This window comes from Anser brachyrhynchus, assembly GCF_964034855.1.
Source record: "Anser brachyrhynchus genome assembly, chromosome: 1".
Classification (NCBI taxonomy): domain Eukaryota; kingdom Metazoa; phylum Chordata; class Aves; order Anseriformes; family Anatidae; genus Anser; species Anser brachyrhynchus.
The window spans coordinates 181260359-181281403 of NC_137694.1; the positions used below are offsets into that span (position 1 = coordinate 181260359).

At 45.9% G+C, this 21045-nt stretch overlaps 1 long non-coding RNA gene across 2 annotated transcripts in view; it reads right to left on the reverse strand.

The window, feature by feature from the left end:
* Positions 1-536: 536 nt before the first annotated feature.
* The window catches only part of LOC308187567, a 29779-nt gene continuing 9270 nt past the window's right edge, over positions 537-21045 (reverse strand). For both annotated transcript variants that reach the window (XR_013944784.1, XR_013944785.1), the window contains exons 2-3: positions 8518-8765; positions 537-1580 (exon numbers count right to left, since the gene is read on the reverse strand). This is a non-coding gene — a long non-coding RNA (uncharacterized lncRNA). The remainder of the gene's footprint in view (positions 1581-8517; positions 8766-21045) is intronic.

Consider the following 21045-nt stretch of genomic DNA (forward strand, 5'->3'; position numbering starts at 1 on the left):
TTGAGGGCACTTTATGGAAACTGGTTTCACTGGTTTCATTCACCAAATCTATTTTCTGGATGGTGCGCATTTTCTTTAACCTTTTGATGATGAACATACCCTAAGTATTTTGACTCAGGAAGCCGTTCCACCCCAAAGCAGTAGTTCAGCCGCGGAGTTCAAAGGCACAAGAAGAAAAGGTTACCAGTGAGAAGTTCCATTAGGAAGTAGATTTAATCTTCCAATATGTATATTCATCAGTGCTAATGTATTTAGCGCGGTGCCTAGGGCAACCCATTGCGTTAGCTGGGGGTACAGCTCCAGCCTTGTGCTTTTTGCTTTCTTGTAGGTGCAACACCCATCTATAGGAGCTGGGGCTGCTCTGTCCTGCTGTCCCCTCCACCAATTTACATAGAAAAGGGAAGAAGAGGGGAGATTTAAGGAAAAAGTTAAAAAAAAAATCTCCCTCTACATTTTTTTTTATTTATTTCAGTGGGGGAAACTTGAAACTTATGGAGGCTGGTATAAGAAGCAGAGCAAGACAGAAATGAGGCAGTTTTAGTATTAACATCTTTTCTTTATTAAGCTTTTTGTTGCTTGAAGAAAAGCTGAAGACCTTTTTGATTTGTTTGCATTTTTATAAGACAATCGTGTATCCAGTTTCCAGCCTCTTAACCTCACAAATTAAGTGCAAGTATCACAGCGTGATGGATCTCATAAGACATCAACATCTTGGATCACAGGATTACATAAAAATCTTACATTTTATTTTTCTTAAAAATTTAACTTTTTTTCCTCCAAAGCTGTGACTCTGACAGATACAGAGAGAAAAATAAATTAGCACTTTTTTTTTTTTTTCAGAAAATGGGTACTTTTTAAAACCCATTTCCTAATTTTGAAGGGATGTGACTCACATTTTCTTGCACGCCTGGATGTGACGGTACAGTTTGGTAGGACGCAAACAGGAGTGTGGTGGCTTGAAAGCCCCAGTCCGTGTAAGAAGCAAACCAGCCTTAGCAGTTGCCCTCTTCCTCAGTGATGTGGCCTTCTGCAATCGAAGCACCTGGACATGTGAGTGTGCATATTTTTAAGAATGGCACCAACTTATTATCCCTGAACTCACTGTTCAATCTCTTCCCCTAACTACAGCTCCCATACAAATAATCCTACAGCTCTAGGAGGTCCCGTGTTTCTCCCAGGCTAAGAGTGTATTAAGAGTAAATTATTCCAAAGAGAAAGGTGAATTTTGTAACTGGTCTGAGCTTTATTTATCTTATTTGTGTAGAAAGGTTTAATTTCTCGCTGCTACGTTGAAGAACCTCAGTACACCTTGACTTCTTCCATGGCATGTGTGCTCATCAGCTCCAAAAACCTGACCTCCTTTGAGGATGTCGCAGGATGAGAGGTGAAAATCCCTCATCACCAACAAAAATGCCACCCTTAGGTGTTGTCTGTGCATGAGGACGATGAGGAGGGCACCCACTTGGGTGCCATGGCCATTGGCAGGCAGAAGGACGTTGCTGGTGGCTGCAAAGCTCCTGTGCTGCTGGAAGTCGTTCACCACTTGAGTCTTCCTGGGAAAGCAAGGGTAATCTATATTTCTAATGTAGCAAAACAAGCAGGAAAAGGAAAAATAAAATAAAATAAATAACCCACCTTCAAAGGCCCTTTTTATGCCTCATTAAAAAACTGAGAAAGACCCAAGTGAGGTCTCACCACTCAGTCTTTTTAATCTCCTTAACACTGCTGTGGGCTTGCTTGGTTTTTTTTGTTTTTGTTTTTTTTTCCCCTGTTTGTGACAGCGATAAGTGCTGACAGCCATGAGACATTTCTGAGTCCCTGGTTCCACATTAAGCAGCACAGCCTGAGGAGCAGGAGCTGTGCCCCCCTCCGGATGCTCCTCTTCCCACCCAGGGACACCTTTTAGCTCATGCAGGCTGGAGATCAACTTTCTGCCCTGGACATTTATCCAGGTACTTAGCAGAATTCATTATTTTTGCAAGCTTTGGACACCTCCAGCAAGCTCAAAAGTGGTTGTGACACCACATCTGGGGAAAAAAAAAAAAAAAAAAGAAAAAAAGGCAGTAAATTCTTTAAGTATTGTAGTGGTTGCTGGTGCTCAGCAGAAAAGGAAAACCTCCAGTGAGCAGTCAGGAGGAGAGCTATAAATGTCATAGTTCGGCCACTATAATATCAACGAGCCACTCTCTCCTACAACCTTTTTAAGTATATATCATTCAAAATTTATTTGGTTTTTCCAGCTTTTTTTTTTTTGTGTGTGTGTGTATAGACCTGGTTTGACAGTTGCTTTCTTCCTCCTATTTTGGAATACGTTAGCTTCACAAAAGTTCATTTCTACGCAGAGACCAGATGCATCCTCTAATAACAATTACGTAGCACAGAGCAATAAACCTATTGTTTAGCCCAGTAAATCAGGCTGTTTAATCAAAGAAGGCAGATTGTTATTTCTTCACTGTACATTTGTAATGCTTTGTTTGACTTCTTATATGCTCGGGCATATATACATACATAGGCAAATATATATGTTTCTGTGCTTCGGGCACGGCAATCTGCAGCATGAGAAGAGCAGAGCCCCCATGCTGGTGAGGGGCTGCTAATCTATCACAAGATTATCCATCCAAGCAAGTCCTGGCCATGAGCTGCCTGAATCCCCATCCTGTGGTCCCAAGGTTAAGCAGCTCGAGGTTCAGTGATGCTGCCCAACTGAACACCTTAACAGAAACGCCCCCCAAGATATAAGAAAATATATCATCCTTGTTAAGAGCATTTCCGTAGGTTCACATCTCGCTCCTGTATGGGCGGCTCTTCTTCTTGTAGGCTTCCAGCACTGGGATTAGCTCAGCTAAGCTTTTTCTTGCATAAATCTGCCTGTTGGCAGATAAACCACATGCAAGGGCTGCATCCTGCCAATAACTGCTTGTTTCTGCTCTGAACATCCACCTATCCCTTCAGCAACTTGTCTTCCAACCATGCTTTTGCATGACAGCCTTCATTCTTGCCTTGCAGCTGTCTGTTGCAATTTTATAATATACTGTGGGAATGGGATGTATCTAGTTCTCTGTCTGGGACTTGGCACTGCGGAAGGTCCCTGCCCTCTCTGTTCTGGCTCCCTGTAATAATACCGGGCAACAGGGAATTAGCACTTGATGTGCTACCCCTTGAACATGCCCAGATACTTAAATTCTTCATCTGCAATTTTCATTTTCACCACCTGTAGCTACTAGCTGCATGGGTGAACTCATATTGGTCCCAAATGGACTGGAAATGCAGAGCTTTGGGTGCACAGCTCTGTTCGCAGTGGGTTTTTATAATTTTTCCAAAAGCCATTCCAGGCCATTTCCCTACCAAATCCGCCAGCCTGTTGCAGTTCACATGGCGTGCCCAGCTGCCTGTACGGGTCATATCAAAAAACGTCCCATGAGCTCTTTCAAGAGCGAGGCACCAAAGCTTCATTCTGCGTCAGCCTGGCTGTCCTCCGCCCTGGAGATTTGAAGCCTCAGCTCCCGGAGACTGGAAAAGTGTGTCAGGCTACTGCCAAAGAGGAAAGGGCACTAAGAGTCAAGAGGTTCAGGCTTGCTTCCCAGATTTGAAACAGTTGTCCTTTATGGCCTTGCGCAAAACACTTTTTCTCCGCTCCTTCCAGGTCCTTATCAGGAAAACTGGAACAACGGCTTCCTTACTCCCATCTCCCATCTTCCTTACTCCGAGCACTACGGTTAACGGGGAAGGGGGTGGGTCTTGCTGAGGATGGGTACAGCACAACCCAGCACAACCAGGTCCCGAGGGGGGCAGCGGGGCTGGCAGGACCATGTCCCGAACACTGAGCCCGAGTCCCAGCTAGCCCTTCCTACAATCTCCACGATAAACTCTTAGAGGTTAGAAGCAGACACTGTGTCCTTCGTATCGTACTCTCCACTGCATATTTGTAATTAAAGTCCTGCTTTTTCTGATCAATTTGAAGATGCAGGGATTGTATTCTTGCACTGAAAGGCTGCCCTGGGGTCACAAGAGGTGTACAGCCCTGCAACATTAGGATGCTTTGGGATCTCTGGCAAGGACATGCTTTTTCTGGGAAGAGTGTTACTGGGAGGAGGACGGCTTTCACCTGGCAAGGCAGGACACCAGCAGCAAATCTTGCAGCATTTTGCACCTCTGTTGTGCCAGTCACACTACTGATGTGTTCTCAGTCCCTCGAGGAGAACCTCTTCGAGTTCCCAATTCTTTCGGATGTCTGCAACGCCCCTATAAGAAATTATAACGCAAATATCACCAGGCAGCTTTCCTGCCTGGAGCCTTCCATATTCTTAACATGTGAGTTTTGTTTCTTGCTGGGGAACATGCTGCTCTCACACCTGGTTTCATATCAAGCTGAAACACTGCTGTGGGAGGAGAGAGGTTTCTTTTTGCTGAGGTACTTATTGCTGGGGATACTTCCTTGGGCCAGGTGTTGGATTAATATTTTTGGAGGAAGTAACAGACCTGCACACTGCCGGTCTGTGCTGGTGATAGTGGCATCTTGCTCTGAAAGTCACTCATCCCTTTCTGTTCGGTGTCTCCACCACTGGTGAGCTGCAAGGTGCAAATATCTGCGAAACTGCCCAGGATGAGCAGCACTTTAACTCCAGAGAGCCTTTTGGATGTCAAAATTGTAACGTCCCCAGCGAGAAACAAAACCATCCACAATAATGTGCCAGGCAGGGCTGCAGCCAAGTGGATTGGGAGCCGGAGCAGTAGGATTTCAGTGGGCTACTAAAGTGCTGCTGCCAGAAGCCTTCGCTGTGGACTTGCTCACATACCACAGACCTCTGGAGAAGATCATCTGCATAATTACAAGGATCACAGATCTTGCACTTCCCCTATCAGTGAGCATTTTCCTTTCGGGTACAGTGTGTTCCTGAAGATTCCAGCGATAAACTGCTCTAATGGTCTTTGCAGTCATCTGATTTAGCTACATAAAAATGTCCTAGCGCAGAGCTGGAAAGGCAGCTCCACTCCGCACAAATCTGCATGGGAACAGGGTGTGTGCAGCACGTCCCATCCACGGATAAGCTAATCCTTTCTGCAGATAAAACTTGCCAGCAAAACGTAGCCTGAAAAAGTAGTTACTGAGGTTGTTTATTTTTCAAAGGATGGATAAAATTTCAGAGTGATAAAATCACTTCCTTGAAATACTTTCATTCAAATAATTTACTTCCTTTTGAAAGGCTTAATCTTTCCTCTGGTGTATTATTTATTAATTTTTTTTGCTCCTAAGCGTGGTGATGGAGGGCAGAGCTGGCCCTGATGTGATCAGGGGGGATGTGCAGCTGCAGGCGTGTGTTTTGTGATCGGGCAGCACGTGCCACGCCAGCTGCAGCTAACGTGCATGGGGGGGACGGCCAGCGCCCCATCGGCCCTCCAGTAAATGTCTCATTGTGCTGGTAAATGTCTCATTGTGCTAATTTGCAGGAGCCCTGCGGACCACGACAATGAAAATTGTTGTTTAACACCGCTGGTGGGGCTGCCTGTGCCCCTGACTTGGTACTTGGGGCGTGCTGTTGGGCTACACCTTGCAGGAAGGGCAAGAAATATGGAAAGGGCATCGCGTGCATGTGGTGGCTGTCTCAAAGTTTTGGGCTCAGAGACCGGATCCTCCAGCTTCTGAGCTAAGGATGTATTTTTCAGTGAAGGCCTGAGCTTCTTTGATTAATCGCATGTAACTTTAGGCAAAACACCAAATAGCACAAGATTTTCTATAAAGCCACAAAAAGCTGGCAGCGCTGGAGAAGTGGTGAAAAAATGAATTGTTTTTTCAAAGTCGCATAATTATTTTAGGAAGGCCGGGAGCCAAAGCCTGGAAAACTCTACAGCGCATAAAATAAAAGCCACTAAGGAAAAAAAAAATAACTAAAGGGTACATCTCTGGCTTAAGTGCTGGTCTGGGCTTCGTACGGTGTTCTCTATCCCTGCCATGCAGCACGGGCTGACCTATGGAAGGAGGAAATCAGCAGAGTGTCGTAGGAGCAGGCCAGGAGCCCAGGGCTGGTGGGCCTGTGCCGGCCGGCAGGATCTGAGGGCCCTCAGTGCCCCGAGGTTGTCATGCTGCAAACTCGGTGGAGAACAATAAGGGGAAGCAAAAAATGTCACCCAGAAAAATAGGTCAACAGAGAAAGAAGCTGTTGAAGCTTCTCCCTGGGCTGGCAGGCCCACGCTGCAGCCTGCGGGATATGGGGCCGTCACGTCCGGCCTTCTTCGACCAGCAGACGTGTTATGGCCGGTTTGAGGGGCAGTGCCTTCCAGCAGGGGTTTGGACTGGTGGCAAGGCGATGTAGTTGGTCTCCCTGGGCAGGAACCAGGCCATGGGGGACGTTTGTTGTGGATGCCCCATCTCTGGAGGTGTTCAAGGCCAGGCTGGATGGGGCCTTGGCCAACATGATCTAGTGAGTGGCGTCCCTGCCCATGGCAGGGGTTTGGAGTTAGGTGATCTTTGAGGTCCCTTCCAACCCAAACCTTTCTATGGCTCTATGATTTTCCTCAGGAGTTACCCAATTGCCCTGGAGGGAAGTGATTCCCCTGCAGAGGGTGCCAGGCAGGAGAAGAGGAGGGTGTTCAGCTCCTGAGCATGAGCAAGGAGGGGATGGGGATTCCTCACGCTTGCTCTGTAAGAGATGTTGCAGGCTTACCTGGTGGGACTGTGACTGTGAATGCAAACTTATATCATAGCCTGGCAGGGACATAATGGGGGCTGAGAGAACGAGGGGATTAATGCCTCCTCTGCCCCCATATTAACCACCAGATTTCAACACCTCTCCAGTAAATGTAATGGCCATGTTACACACCCCCTCTTGACCCCTCCAGACGACCTGAAGCTACTTATATCTATTTTTGGATTGTCTGCTGGCCCATTGCTAGTACTCCCAAAGCACCCAGCAAGCAGAGCACTGTATAGATCCCAGAGATGTAGAGAAATACAAATAATAGGTGAAGAAGCTGAATTACAGCAACAAAACCTTAATAGGATTTGGTGGAGCTGGTATCAGGTTGGTTTTCTATCAGTGTAGTTCCAGGGGCAAATAACTCATGTAGGCAAAAACCCTAACTGGGCTTGGGTCTGTTGCTGACAGACTGAAAGGAGAGCACTGCAGGCAGCCGAGTAATTTTCACATGTTCTCTTTGTTCATATTGTTATTTACATTATTGTTTTTATGTTTCTATAAACCAGATGGACAGAGATGGAGAAAGCTTCAACAGAGAAAGAGAAGCAAATGCAATGAGAACTAAAATAAATAGAAATGTAAATGTATCTTCACAGGAACTGATCTGAGGCCACAGGAGAGTATTTGGGGGGCTTCTGGAGGACCAGGTTATAGGTACTTATCCTGTATCCCACAGGGAGGACAGCAAAGCAATCCCTGAAAAACAGGGGTTGTTCTTGGAGCGACTGTGTTGCATCAGCTTTGATTGTCTGAGGATGCAAATGAATCAAATCCTATCGGGAGAGGTAATTCCTGTCAGCAGATCAGCTAAATACCATTGAGAGAAAACAGCACATGAGTCTCCTGTGGGCACCTTCTCCATCAGGCACTCGTTGTAGAATATAAATTGGCTTAATATAAATTACATTAGGAGAACTAGGTGTAAGTGCCTGACAGGATGATGGCAGGCAATTGGCGCTGCGCAAAGGCAATAACTGCAGTGGTTCGGTTGTAACACTGATGGTCAACTGACATGAGGTGGGCAAGGGTACAGGCAGAGGGGATATTTTCAATCTAAATATGTAAGTGCATTGTGCAGCCAGGTACACAATCTGGTCTATCACCTCCTGTGGCAGAACCACGTAAGGTTTCCCATTGTTTCCATTCCAAGACATTCTAGAACAAATTTTACTAGAAATGCAAAATTAAATCAATCATAATACAAATGGGTAGCTACAGGTTAGGTGATTTCTATCTCAATTTTTTTGTTGGCTATAGCTTTTTAACAAAGCTTAGCATCAACAGTTCCAAACGCTTAAAATAGGAACCCATCATTTTTCAGGTAAAACAGGTAAGCCGCCTTACATGTTTTTGCAGATGAAAAATACAAAACTAAAGGAAGTGAAGAGGTTTGTCTGAAGTCCCAGGGCAAGTTTGCTGGAGAGCCTGAGAGTAAACCCAAGGCTTCCTGATGCCCTACATGCTATCTGGCTGTGTGCCCCTCTCTCCTCCTGGAGACACAGTAACTTGCACAGGGTTCAGGACCTCCCAGACCACTCACAAAGTGGTTTCCTATGTAAATCACCATGTAAAAACTCTCTTTCTGTATTTCTGGAATTAGGAACTCTGCAACAGAAAGGAGAAATAATTCAACCAGCCTAGGGCTTGGGAAATCTCTCCTCTCCGACTTCTTATGTTACCTGAGTAAGCTTGAGCTTTAGTCTCATTAGCTCCAACTTCCCACCACTAAAATGCAATAAAACCATGAAACAGGAATGTTTTTAGGATAAATCCAAACAAAATTCAGTGGTAGCCATGAATATACTTTATATGTAGTGGTTACCTCAGCACATAATGATGAGATCCTTAGCACTAACACTTTTTAGGAGATGTCCTTCTCGGGTTTTGTTTTTTGTTATCCTACGGATAACAATCTCATTCATTTCAGTTTTTATTTTCCACCCATTTCGCTGTGTTCAACTTCCACCAGGACCACTTGTTAACATGGGCCATTAGCTGCAGTACTTGAATGGTAGTTGCTTCCTTTGGATTTCTTGCTTCAGCAACATGAAGAAAATGCAGCTTTGTGGCCTGCAATGACAAAGAATTTCCAAAAGCCTCTGGATTTAATTAAAAAAAAAAAAAACTATAAAAATCCTTCCCAAAACTAAAACCAATTTCTTCTGAGGGTGGTTTCTTTCCAAAAAAAATTTCCTACACCTCCTTTAGACCTAATTCTCCATTCACAGAGCTAGAAATCAGCAATCATACCTAGGTCAGCACAATTACCACAGTGTAAAATTGCACCTATGTAATTTGAACTCATAAAAATAATGAGCCCTTTTCCCTCACATAAAGCAAAGCAAAGGCAGGAAAGGGCATGACAGAAGCTCTGCTGAATTAGACAATACACCTTTGGCAGTGGACAGTATCTGAGAATGGAGGGTGCTCTTTCTCAGCAAAAAAAAAAAAAGCAAGAAATTTTCGTTTGCAATGAGAGAATTGCACATCATCTCCTTGGAGCCACTGAACACACAGCACTCTGGCCAACTTCATCCTTCCTAATGGCAAAGGAAAGTCCCAGGGAAGCCCCTGGAAGCCACCTCAGCCACAGACAGAAACAGACAACACAGAGATGAATGCTCAGAGTAACGCCAATGAGAAGTGTAGCAAAGTCTTTGGAAGCAAAGAGTGGAGCAGAAAGATTAGTAAATAGACCAGAACTAACCAAGACCCCCCAAACTGAAAATAACTCAAAGTTCTGCTCACCTCTGTGACTAACTCCCACCATCCTGCCCAGGTGCACTGGGTTGGTGCTCTCAGACATGAACTCTTCCTAGGCTTTTGAGTCCCCGAATGCTAAAAGCTAAGTGAGCGTTAATTACTGCCAGTGAAAGGTCTGTTCATCGTTAAAAGTCAGTTAAATGGATTGCAAGTAGAAGTGGCCAGCAGCATTTCCTTCGCACCATGAAGGCATGCGGGAAAAATTATCATTGCTTCACATGTCTCTGTAAGCAGAGCCAGAGGGACTCGGAGGGAACCACCACCCTGTTGTGCTACAAGACAAACACAGAGACCAGGGAGACTTCAGCCACGCGATGTTGGACACATGCACGAGCTCAGAACACATGAAGCCCCTGAACAGAGCAAGGAAAAATGGGGGAAAGACACTAAGTTATACCGCTTATGTACATGATTCCGTACCTTATTAGGTCTGCTTTTAAGTTGTATAACTACGCAAAAATATCCCACCTTTCCCCTCTGCCTTTGGCTAGCTCGTAGTGCAAACCCCAGAGCAGAGCAAAGCCAAGACTCGGGGAGCAGGAAATCTGATACGGGTTGCCTGTTGCAGAATAGCTTGGCTAGCTCCCACAAGTCAGACGCAATTGTACGAGGCAGATCTTGTCACCGGTGTGGGACCAAAAACATTTCCTGCTGCACTGGAAGTTCAGGATCCCGAGGGCAGAGGAGCTGAGACAACATCACACTGCATCAGCTGAAAAGTGGGAGACCACGATTTGCAGGACAGTCCTTGCAGGGCGGACTAACCCAAATCTTTGTTGTGTGTAGGGCTGTTTTGAGTCGGTATGCGTTTTTTCTGATGTGTTTGCACCACGCTCAGTCAGATCAGACCAGAGAACTTGAATTCATGACCAAGTAACAGGCTTGGCTTCTGAAGTACATGAGCAGGATGTCAAAGCTGCAAAGAGGGCAGCTGCAGACCTGTCCACATCGTCTTGTGACACCAACCATGTGCTGGATGGTGTTAATGGAGAGCAATGGCAAAGGCCCGTTTAATCCCCACCAGTAAATCTGCTCCTGTAAGACAGCCAAGCCTCACACTGTGTTTGCTGCAGCATTTCTGCCCTGTGCAGAAAGGCCTTTGGTGGGAAAGAGGTGTTTGCCTGGTAGTACAGAGGCCATCCCAAGGCTTCATGGAAACATGAAAACCCCGAGCATTGCTCAGTCAGGCCAAGGGATTTCCATCCAAAGGCCCCTCCAGACACTTCCCCAATCAGCAGAAGCATGGCCAAGCACACAGACACCCAAACTGTGCACCACTGCAGTGAGCCAGCAACCCTGCTAAGCACATTTGACATGGTAACTCGAAAAAAAAAATAAAAAATTAAGCAATGCTGTGAACTTTAATGAGCCTCGGAGTAGCACTCAGTAGCCCTTTGTCTGTGGCAGACAAAAGGGGGAGGTATTGGTGTGTGAGTCTTGGCAATCAGAAACCAGCTCATGGTAGGGGGAGCAAAGAGAGAAGCAGCATTGGCTGTGAGCGATTAAAATGTGGTGCTCTCTGAAAGCCTATGGGAAGCGACAGCCCTAATGGAACAACTGATGTATCTGAAAATCACTAGATGAGAACAAAATTTCAAGGCAAACAAGTAATGTTGAGCAGCACCTGTCACATGGAAGATCCTCACAGTACTTGAAGAAAAAAAAAAAAAAAGAGAGAAAAAAAAAAGAGAAAAAAAAAACCACTGTAAAAAAGCCCAGTCTGGTTAAAGCTGAGCAGCTATAAATAACACCAGCAAGGGGACCATATCAAACAGGATTTCGATCATGCAGGGAGCAGCAGCAGCCAGGTGGATGTCTGAAAGGCAAAGAGGTCCTGATGTTCAGTGACAGGGACTTGCCAGGGAAGCAGGGAGATGCATTATCTTTGGGGATTTAAGCAACCTTCAGCCTATGCCATTCTGGTTTTGTGTGTGAGAGCTTGACAAAGACATCTAACACGTTTCCTGATGGGAAAAAGTCCTTGAGGCTGTTTCTGTTAAGGTCTGTGGAGCATTTTGTGATGCTCGGGTACAAAGAAGACTCATGGGGACTGAGAACTGGTTAGCCCATGGGACCATTTATGCCCACCTGAATTTATTTATAGCTGCCACCTGCAAGGAGAGCTGGCACTTCCAGCAGCTCGGATGGCAGTGGAACAGCCCCAAGAGTGCCCTGCCTCTGGCTGATACCCAACCTTAGAAGCCCAACAGAAATCCAGCTTTTATTCCAGTGAATATGGATGAAACCCTTATGTCCAAACCTGCAGCTGAACAGCTGTGGTGGCTGCCAACACCTGCAGGTAAACAAGTTTATCCTGGAGCCCTACCTTTCTCAATACTCCCTCTTTCCAATGGTCTGGTCACTCATCTAAAAAAACTCCTTGGCTCTCCAAGTTTGCACCCAAAAAACCCTTCATTCATTTGCCTCTGATTGTGCATGGCTAATACCCACATAGCTCCTGACGGAGTCTTTAACTACCACCAGAAACCACCACACTGTGGTGTGGACATAGCCAGTCCCACCTTCACTCCACTCCTTGTACCAAGCACATATTCCCTCGGGGAAGAGTCAAATGGGTCCTTTTGATTCCCTGAGAGCGCCCATGAATGAAGCACAGGTCAGTCCCCAGGCATCCCTGACACATCAGTCTGGAGAAGACCAAACACAAGCAGCACGTTTGAGCCTGACCCTCACTCCCTTACCGTGCTGTTCCTCATCACGTCAGAGAGACGCCTGCTCTTGCTGTTACCCCATTTTCCAGTCGATCTGGACCCCAGCTCCAGATTCTTCCCATTTTCATTTAATCCTTTTCCTTCATAGCCAGTGAAAGGCACAAAGGTATCAGAATCAAGTGCCTTGGGTGATGCCCTCGCAGCGGTGGCATTCCCCGCGAGAGGAAGCAGCCTGGCGAACCTCGCGGCGGGGCATTACGGTAATCTAATCAGACGGAGATAAGAGACTGGACGAGCTTTGCAGCGTCTGATATGGATAAACACCAGACCAAAGCTTGTCAGCGTTTGTGTGAGAATAAACCGAAGCGTTCAGATAGCAGCAAAAAAATGACCATCCGAACGATGAGAACTATTGAAACGAGATGTAGCTGGCCACTCCGTTCTTAAAAGCAGATCAAAACTTGTTTCATCTGTGGCTCTGTACTTATCTGGTTCCTTTGGCAGCAGAAAAGAAGCTCGAGTTCGATGGGCTGACTTAACTGCACACCACTCTGAGATGAGGGAACACTTCCCATAGACTAATTTATTCCACAAATATAACATATTTTTCTGCTCTCAGAATACCCACAAACACATTGCCGTTTCCTTACATATTTTTCTTTGAATTTTTTTGGCACATCTTCATGAATTGTTCGCGAGTTCGCTGTTTGCTGTGTTTAATGCCTGGAATCCGGGCTGTTGGTTAGTGGCACTTGGTCACGTACATCACATGCTGTTATTTCTGCTGGTCCCTGGCTGAGACTGTCCCTCGTCGTGTCTGATTCAGTGTCCTTTGATGTCAATGAGACTCTTTCTCTTTGACTTCAGCACACTTGGGTCCAGCTCTTTGTTAGGGAAGGAACTAGAAGAAGCCACTGGTCTTTTGAGCCTCTCAAACTGGGCTAAGATTTATTCGGGAACTCAGCAAACATTCATTCCTTCACACACAGGCCTTTCCCAGCTCTGTTCCTAAGAAAAACTCATGTTTTCGAACGTTTATGGGAGCCAACATTTTTATTTCCTTGCAACTTGCGTAGTTATGCAGACCAGTGCAAAATGGACTTAAAATGGTGCCCTGCTAAATCCCTGGGTTCAGATTCCACACTCGGAAAATATCAGAGGAGTGAAGGACGAAGCTCTACACTTGGATGCAGCATTTGCCTTTGATTTTATTCCAGCGCTTTTGTCTTGAAGTCCTGCCTGTACCTCAGTCCATGGAAGTCCACAATTTAGAAGCTCAAAATCCTTTTTTCTCACCAGACAGTACAACCTCCCCAAAATCCTACACTTCTTCCCATCCATCCTTCCAGACTTGTGGTCACCAGCCCCAGGCACCTCCAAATCATGTCCTAACAATGCCCGGAGGTGAGATGCCGCATCAGGACACGCAACTCTGCTTTTTTGCTCCCTGGTCCACTGAGTGCTCAACATTTGGAAAACATCCCCCTGCTTTGGCAGGAGGGTAGTGGGGAGAAGCTGTCATGGCTGTGGATGTAGAACAGCATGATCCCAGGTGGCTATTTTGATCTCTAGCACTTGTAGGTGCTGTGAGGCAGCAGAAGAACCAGGATGGACGTAGAGATGCTCTTGGCAGTGCTGTGCTGGCAGCTCATTTATCTTTAGGGCTGTCTGCATGTAAAAATACAAATTGTCTTCTCTTCAAAATGTGGCCTAAAAATAGCACTATTTGAGGAGCGTATAAATAAGTAATCATTTGGAACACAATATTAGAGCGCCCTTCTTTAATTAAACGGTTGCTTGATGCATTTCAAAGCTCTCTTCTGACTCAGTCTTCCTGCACCTCTGTACTTTTCCTGTTATGAACAGATCTCATCGAGCTGCACCATGAATTTGAAATCAAACTAGATGGCACAGAGTAATAGGACTATTAATATCCTAATTGCTGAGCAGCACTGGGGACTAGCCCATTCTCACACAGAGGCAGGAAGAAATAGCTTCTCAGACAGGCTGGTAAGTACGAATGGCTTCAATGGCCATCATTGCCTCCGCTTGACATCTGGCTTAAAGAAGAACATGGAGAAAATATTCTAGTAAGAGGCTACATATATTTTTCCTCTCAACGCAGATAGCATATGTTAAACGCAGATAGGAATGCAATTCTGACTGTTCAGACCAACCTCTCTTCTGGTCCTAAATACCGCTAAAGGGTGAGCAGAAAGGCCATGCGTTTCCCTTTGTTAAAGTGCATTCTTCGTGTAATCCCTGGATTGGGTCAGGCTTTTTTTTAGTATCACAGAAGTGGGGAATGGAAAAGACACGTGACGTGAGGCCAGCAGTTCACCCCATCCCTGAGCAGGATTATTGACTCTGTTTCATCCACCAGGGCTTTGCCTTGTTCAGTTTTAAATTTTAAAATTCACACAGCTTTTGCTCTTCTCCTGGGAAGCTCTCAGAAAATACAAATTCCACTCTTAGTAAATATTTCCTGATTCAGGGCTGATAGCTTCCTTTTCTTAATTTCATCCCACTACCCATGCTGACCACTTAAAGCTTATCAAATGCTTTCCTTGGACTTTTAGGGGATCGTTGTGACCATTTAGCTCCTCTGGATATATGCAGCAGTTCTTGTTTCCTTGCAGGTCCTTGTGGCACTGGGAATCAGATTTCTCCAGCACATCACTCTTCACTTCTCATGCAGGCTCGGTAGCAGCTGCCAAATGAGCAGAAACAGAGCACTTCTTTTTCTTTCCTGACTGGCATGAGGGGAAGGACAGGAGGTCCAAGCTGGAAGAATGCAAGGAAAATCAAAACCTCTGCCTTTGGCTGGTTTGTTTACACACTTGCTTTGGGGGAGGGAGAAAAGGAGAGCAACTCAAGTTCAAAGATGGCCATTTTTCATCTCACATGCATGAACTTAAAAATTCCTTGGGGACCTCTCTCCCAAAGGCAATTTCAAGTGGGTGTGATGCGGTCTTGGGTCCACACATTGGTATTAAAGGTAAACTTGGCATCTAGAGCAGCCCTGGGAGGACAGAGATACTTCCGCGACGGAGCTGGGAAGGAGACAAGACATACTTCATGGGAACTCACTCGGTGTGATGTCTAACTTTCTACAGGACTGTATATAGAGGAGTACAACCTCTTAAGCCCTTTGGTGGCTCTCGCCCTTCATTACTCCAGTTTCACCAAGGAGATGTTTTCTCCTTCTCTCCCACCTGAGGCCAATGCCCACCAACCAGACAGGTGCTGCTACAGCTCTAAACCAGCAGCCACCACTTCAGCTTCAAAGGACTGGACTGGTCTTCACCCTGCACATCATCTCTGAAAGCTGGCATGGTGAAGTTTGGTGAAAGCTCCTATGGGCTGTGCCGCACACATGATCCCACCCAGTTCCTTGAGAGGCTTTGGGGCTCAGCAGTCCGTTTGTCTTGGGAGCTCTCAGAAGGCCAGGTTAGTAAGGTCTGTGCTAAGATTTGCTCAGACGCCCTGCAGAGATAAGCTGCTTCTGAATCCCATGTTTAAATCCCCTTTGAATTAACAGATGACTGCTTTTAGTTGCCAGTCGCCTTCTTTTTGTCCTCTAAAGTAGAACTTCTGCTTTAGGATGATGCTCACACATTGTGTAAGTGTGCTATTCCCTTTCATATGTTTTCTTTTGAATTCCATTTGAATGTGCAGAGATATTCAACAGAGGTGCTGATATTCAGAGTAAATATAGACACACATTTCTAAGTACACCTCATAAAGCTACCTTGCGTTCTTCGTAATCTAACCCCATCTACTTGGCTGTTTTAAACATCAGTCTGCTTGATGTCACGTTCAGGCGATGAAGAAGCATTGGACGGAGAGTTGGTCTGGGAGGGGGATCATGAGGAGCTGTTTTCGTCTTGGCTCAAGGTCTTCTGGGCTGTGTAAGGGGACAGTGACTGGGTGGGCAGGAGTGATGCAGCACCAAAGCACACCTTGGGGCTGTGGCAGGGCTGGGTGCAGCTCAGGAAAGGAAACTTTTAGAGAAAAAATGAGGTGGGTTCATCTGAAAGCAATTTTCTCAGTTAAGCTTAAAAAGAGGAAGCAGAGGTACTGCCTCATTCACTTTGCTCCTTATTTTTGAGTAGCTGGCATCGAGTAACTTCATAGGAACATGGTCAACATCCAGAAGCAGTTCTTCTCCATTACACAGCATCTTCTGCTGAGTTTCTTGAGGCTTGTGTGGTAACAGCTTTATTCAAAATAACCGTGGCCTGTCTTTTATCAATTAGGAGAACAATGACAGAATCATCCTTCACTAATCCCTAATCCTCCCCACAACAGCTTTGGATTCCCATTCACAGAATCCTTGTTTTATTTACATGTTTGTTAGGGTGGCAGCTGCAGGACTGGATCAAATATATTTCAGATTCTGGTACATTTTGAGCCTCATGAGGAGAGCAAACAAAAGACTTCAGAAATGAAATGTTTAGGGAACGATGTGACAAGGGTTCTGTTTAAGCTAGAAGTGTTATAACTGCGGTAATTACGATCTATAAATGAGGTATCAACCATGCTCCACTTGTGCATATTTATAAAGACTTCACTGGATTTATTTCCCTTCATAAAAGACCAAGCTGTGGACAGCTGATTGTTAAGCCTGTGTCCGAAGTTGGCAACGAGACTTTTGTCGTCACCACCTTTGGTTTTCAGACAGGGTGTAGGAAGCTTGTCTGACAGCCCTACAGAAAGAAGGATCATGCAGGCATTGAAATCTACAGGCATTCCTTAATATGGCAGATGGGATTTAGATAGAAGACTTGGAGCCACTTGCAAACTTTTGGTTTCCATCCCATCTCAGTTTTCGGTCTCCTGGCATGCAGTGTTACACCAAAGTGGTATTTGGTATTTTGGCTGGGCGCCTTCTCCAAGGTTGATGACCATCATTGCCTACAGACTGAGTAATGAGGGGCAAAGACATTTCCTGAGTGTATTTTGGAACAGTTTTCTTCCTTTCCTGGTCATAACCAATTCTGTAGGTTGGCTGGTTTGGAAACAAAGTCATCAAAGACGATGGTTCTGGCATTGCCCCTTAGCAGCTCTGTCAGCATTTGCTCAGAAAGGCTCTCTTCAGCTATTCTTTTCCACCCTGACTGTTTTTCCAGACAGATCCCTACTGAGCCGATGTAGTCACACAGTAAACACTGCTAGAAGCAGGCCAACATATGGTATCACTTAGGTACAGCACAGTCCCAGCACCATCATAATGGTATTTCATATCTCTGGTTCCACGTCTAATCCCATTCATTTGTGCACAAAGTGGAAAAACAAAAAAGGTGTTACAGAAACTTTTGCAGCCCATGGAAAGAGTTTGCATTTGATACCATGCTTCATGCCTTGAGGAGGGAGAGATTTAAGGTCAGGAGGAGCACAATGCCCAGCGACCGGATGGCCCTGTAGTCATCTGACTGCTCTGCTACAGGCTAAATCAGTGAGATGTTAAAAACAAATAGCTTTAAAGTCTTTAAAATTACACTTCTACTCAACTTAAATAGCTTTGCTGACCTAATACAAGAAACGTGATCCACTGCAGATACAAACAAATCAGGCAAATGTGAGCCATTGGGACTTAATGGAAAACCACGAGTCCCACTGAGACTATTCCTGAGTTTTTCAAGCAGCAACTGAAGGTAAGATTGCAGGCAATGCAGAAGGAATTTGATGTGTAAAGGGGAAGGAAATTCTGCTGCTCAGCAACAGAGAGCTGCCTGGGACCTTGTCAAGCCATCTCCTCTGGGTTCGCCTGCAGGATCACAGCAGCATTATTTAAGTTACCCAAGACAGCACAGGGAATCCAGGTGTTTGGCAAGGGAAACATCACCAGGAAGCAATGGGAGGGTCCCGTGGTGAGGAGCACTGGGTTTGCTACAGCAGGAGCCAGGTCAGAAGTGGTAGGTTGATCACCTGCACCAGCGTGTGGCGGCAGGGCAGGAGCAAAGGCTGAGGAAAGGAGCAATGCTGTGTTTGGCAACCCTGTTCAAACCAGCCCTCTGCCATCCTAGTTGCTTTCACCTAGCATGTGGCACCCGAAGGCTCAAGCTCTCCCTAAACCTTTAGTGGGATCCTGGCAGGGCATGGCCCTAAGTGACAGGAAAGTTTGAGGAGACACCTCTGGTCCTCTGGGTCAGATGGAAAATGTGCCCCAGATGGAAACGTGTTCTCCTGCTGGCAGGGAAAGGGCAGCAGAGGGGTTACGGTTGGGTTCGGCTCCATCTGAAGCCTTGATGCATGCACACATTGCAGCAACTGGATCCCCTCTCAGCAGTGGGCTACAAAGTCAGTGCAAGGCGAGTCATTTGTGACAGCAGCAGATACCATCCCTCACCAAAATGAGCATACAGGAATCGTGTAATGACATACAAGATACGTTGCACAGAAAGGAGGGTGTGCCTGAACAAAGTAGAGAAGAATCAACAAATTCTTCTTGCAACTTAACAATACAGATGATCATCTGTGGGCAGAAAATCCTTTGGAAAATCTTCCAGAAAATCAGTTTCCTTTGGCAGGAAATCTAAAGGCGCTCAAGGAGCTCAGAAACTCTTAATTTCAATGTGATGCTCACATGCACCCCAGCACACACCCTCAGAGGCATCACAAACCAGATTTTCAGTTGGGGCTGACTAAAGATATAGAAGTGCAACCAAATTTGGATCCATAAATGAGGCACATCACAACTACTGAGCATTACACACTTCTCTTTCCTGTTAAACTGAATTGTTTTCTTTAGCAGCATCAGCTTCCGACACCCACAATTAAACTGTGAATTTTCTAAGGTTTGTTAGACATCCTTCCACAGGGAAGCCAGCACTGCAGAATTCAATGGAGCACCTCCTGCACAACAATACCATCACTAACAAGAATGTGTTATCCTGCATTTTTCCAAATCAATTATTGTCTCGCTCTTTATTTGGGTCCCTGGCCTGAAGCAACTTGAAGTAAATGCAGTCTTCCAAAGATAGGTGTTCAACACCTTCTGAAAAAAATCAGCTCATCTGAAAAGCACCTGATACGAGACAAACAAAAGCAGGAGCACCCAAAATGGGGGTATTTGGAAAGCACTGGCTGTCAGAAGGGAAGAGTTTGGTACATTTTCTCTCTGGAGTGCCCTTATATTGACTCAGTGCCCAAGCAATGGGAGGCGCTGGGACCAGCGAGTGGTTGCTTAAACACAAAGAAAAGAGACGCGGTGATCTCAAACAAGATATGAGTACCGTAGGTTGACCTATTACTGAGATGTTTACTGTACAGATTTTTTTGGTTTGTTTAACTTCAGTCTTTAAAGAATAAAACTGGCTCCAGAAGGCTTTTAAGAGACCACATCCAGACAGCAAGCTGCAGCCTGAGTCCTCGCTACCTGAAGGGCTGCTGGGGACCGAGGTGGAGCCCCAGTTCAGGCAGAAGAAGAGCTGATGTGGACCTGCTGGGGGAAAACAAATGGACTCCAGCAGCTCAAGGATGTGCCCGAAGTTAGTCATCTTCAGGAGGGCTTCGGGTGCAATAGGCAGCGTGGCCTGCTTTTGCAGACCTCTTTTTCTATAGAAGCTCCATGCCTGCAGTAGCCTAAAAGTGATGAGTTTGTCACTTTCTTAGTGCACAGATTCAGAAAAGGAAGAGAGAGCAGGCAGCAAAGCTGTTTGGGTGCTCTCTAAGCCTGGGTGAGGACTGTGATCCTGGAGTCCCCATGCAGAAGAACACGGTGCCAGCCCCAGGGGCAGGGAGGGCAGAAGGCATCAAGCCTGAATGCAGGACCTGAGGCAGCAGGAAGGAGACACAGACCAGGGCAGGGAAAAAAAATAAAAATAAAAAATGAAAATTATACTCATTTTTTGCAAGCAGTGTTATTTCTGTATCACACAAGAGCCATACAAGTCACGCTGAGCCCTCTACGATAGGTTTGCATATGTTTAGACCCGTGTTTCAGGAGAGGGCATGAGAGAGTCCCAGGACTGTGGGAGCCCTTCCACTTATAGCTATGAATTAATTCCAATTAGCCCTAGAAATGGGCCTCTCTGGCTCTTTGTTCTCTGAAATTGTGCTTTTCAGAGGCAGGCTTCTCAATTAGCAGCTAATTATGATGGTCTTGCCTCCTCGCTGATAGAAGGGGTGTAAAAGAACACTGCCCTTGATAGCTGTGGGAGATTCGCCTTCAGCTCGAGAGGCAGAATTATTGATATCGAATTCAAGGGTCTTTGGCTCTGGTCTGTAAATCCCTCACAGACCTGAAACAACGTTATTTGTGACACTGCTGAGAATTATTTGATGCTCTGAGCTCTGGAAAATACATCACGTTTCCAGCCCTCACCAAATGCTGTGAAAGCAAAAATAGACAAGCTGCATGTCTGTCGGTGTGCCCCCCTCTCCCCTTGTGGAGCAGCGAATGAGGAAACCAGATACACACCCCACCATGTCTGGAGGAATAGCTACGTGCTCCCAGGCTGTGTTTTGCTGTCACCAACCTTCTTCTTTCACTGCTGTTGCACGGAGATATCAATAGAACCAAGTACCCTTAACCTAGATCCAGTATCCTTTAGCACAATGGACCCAGTTACCCATTTTCCCATATGCCAGCTCCAGTTTTGTGAAAAAAAAACCAGCAAATAACTCTTTTTAACCCAGCAGGAAGTAGGTTTGGCTTTGAAGTCAAGTGCAGGGCAGGCAGGACGGGAAGGAGATGCAGCTCATGAGAACATCAGACCTGCTCTACTGAGGTGAGACCAGTGGCCCACCTCAACCCACATTCTGCCTCTGCTGGTGGTGGTAGGACATGCGGCATAAGGAGTTTTATGAGCTCAGCGCTGCTTATTCCCTTTGGTATCTCTTCACAAACCTGTTGTCCGTGAAATTAAGTGCTTCTTGAGCATGCCGGTACTACCCGCACCCACAGTCTT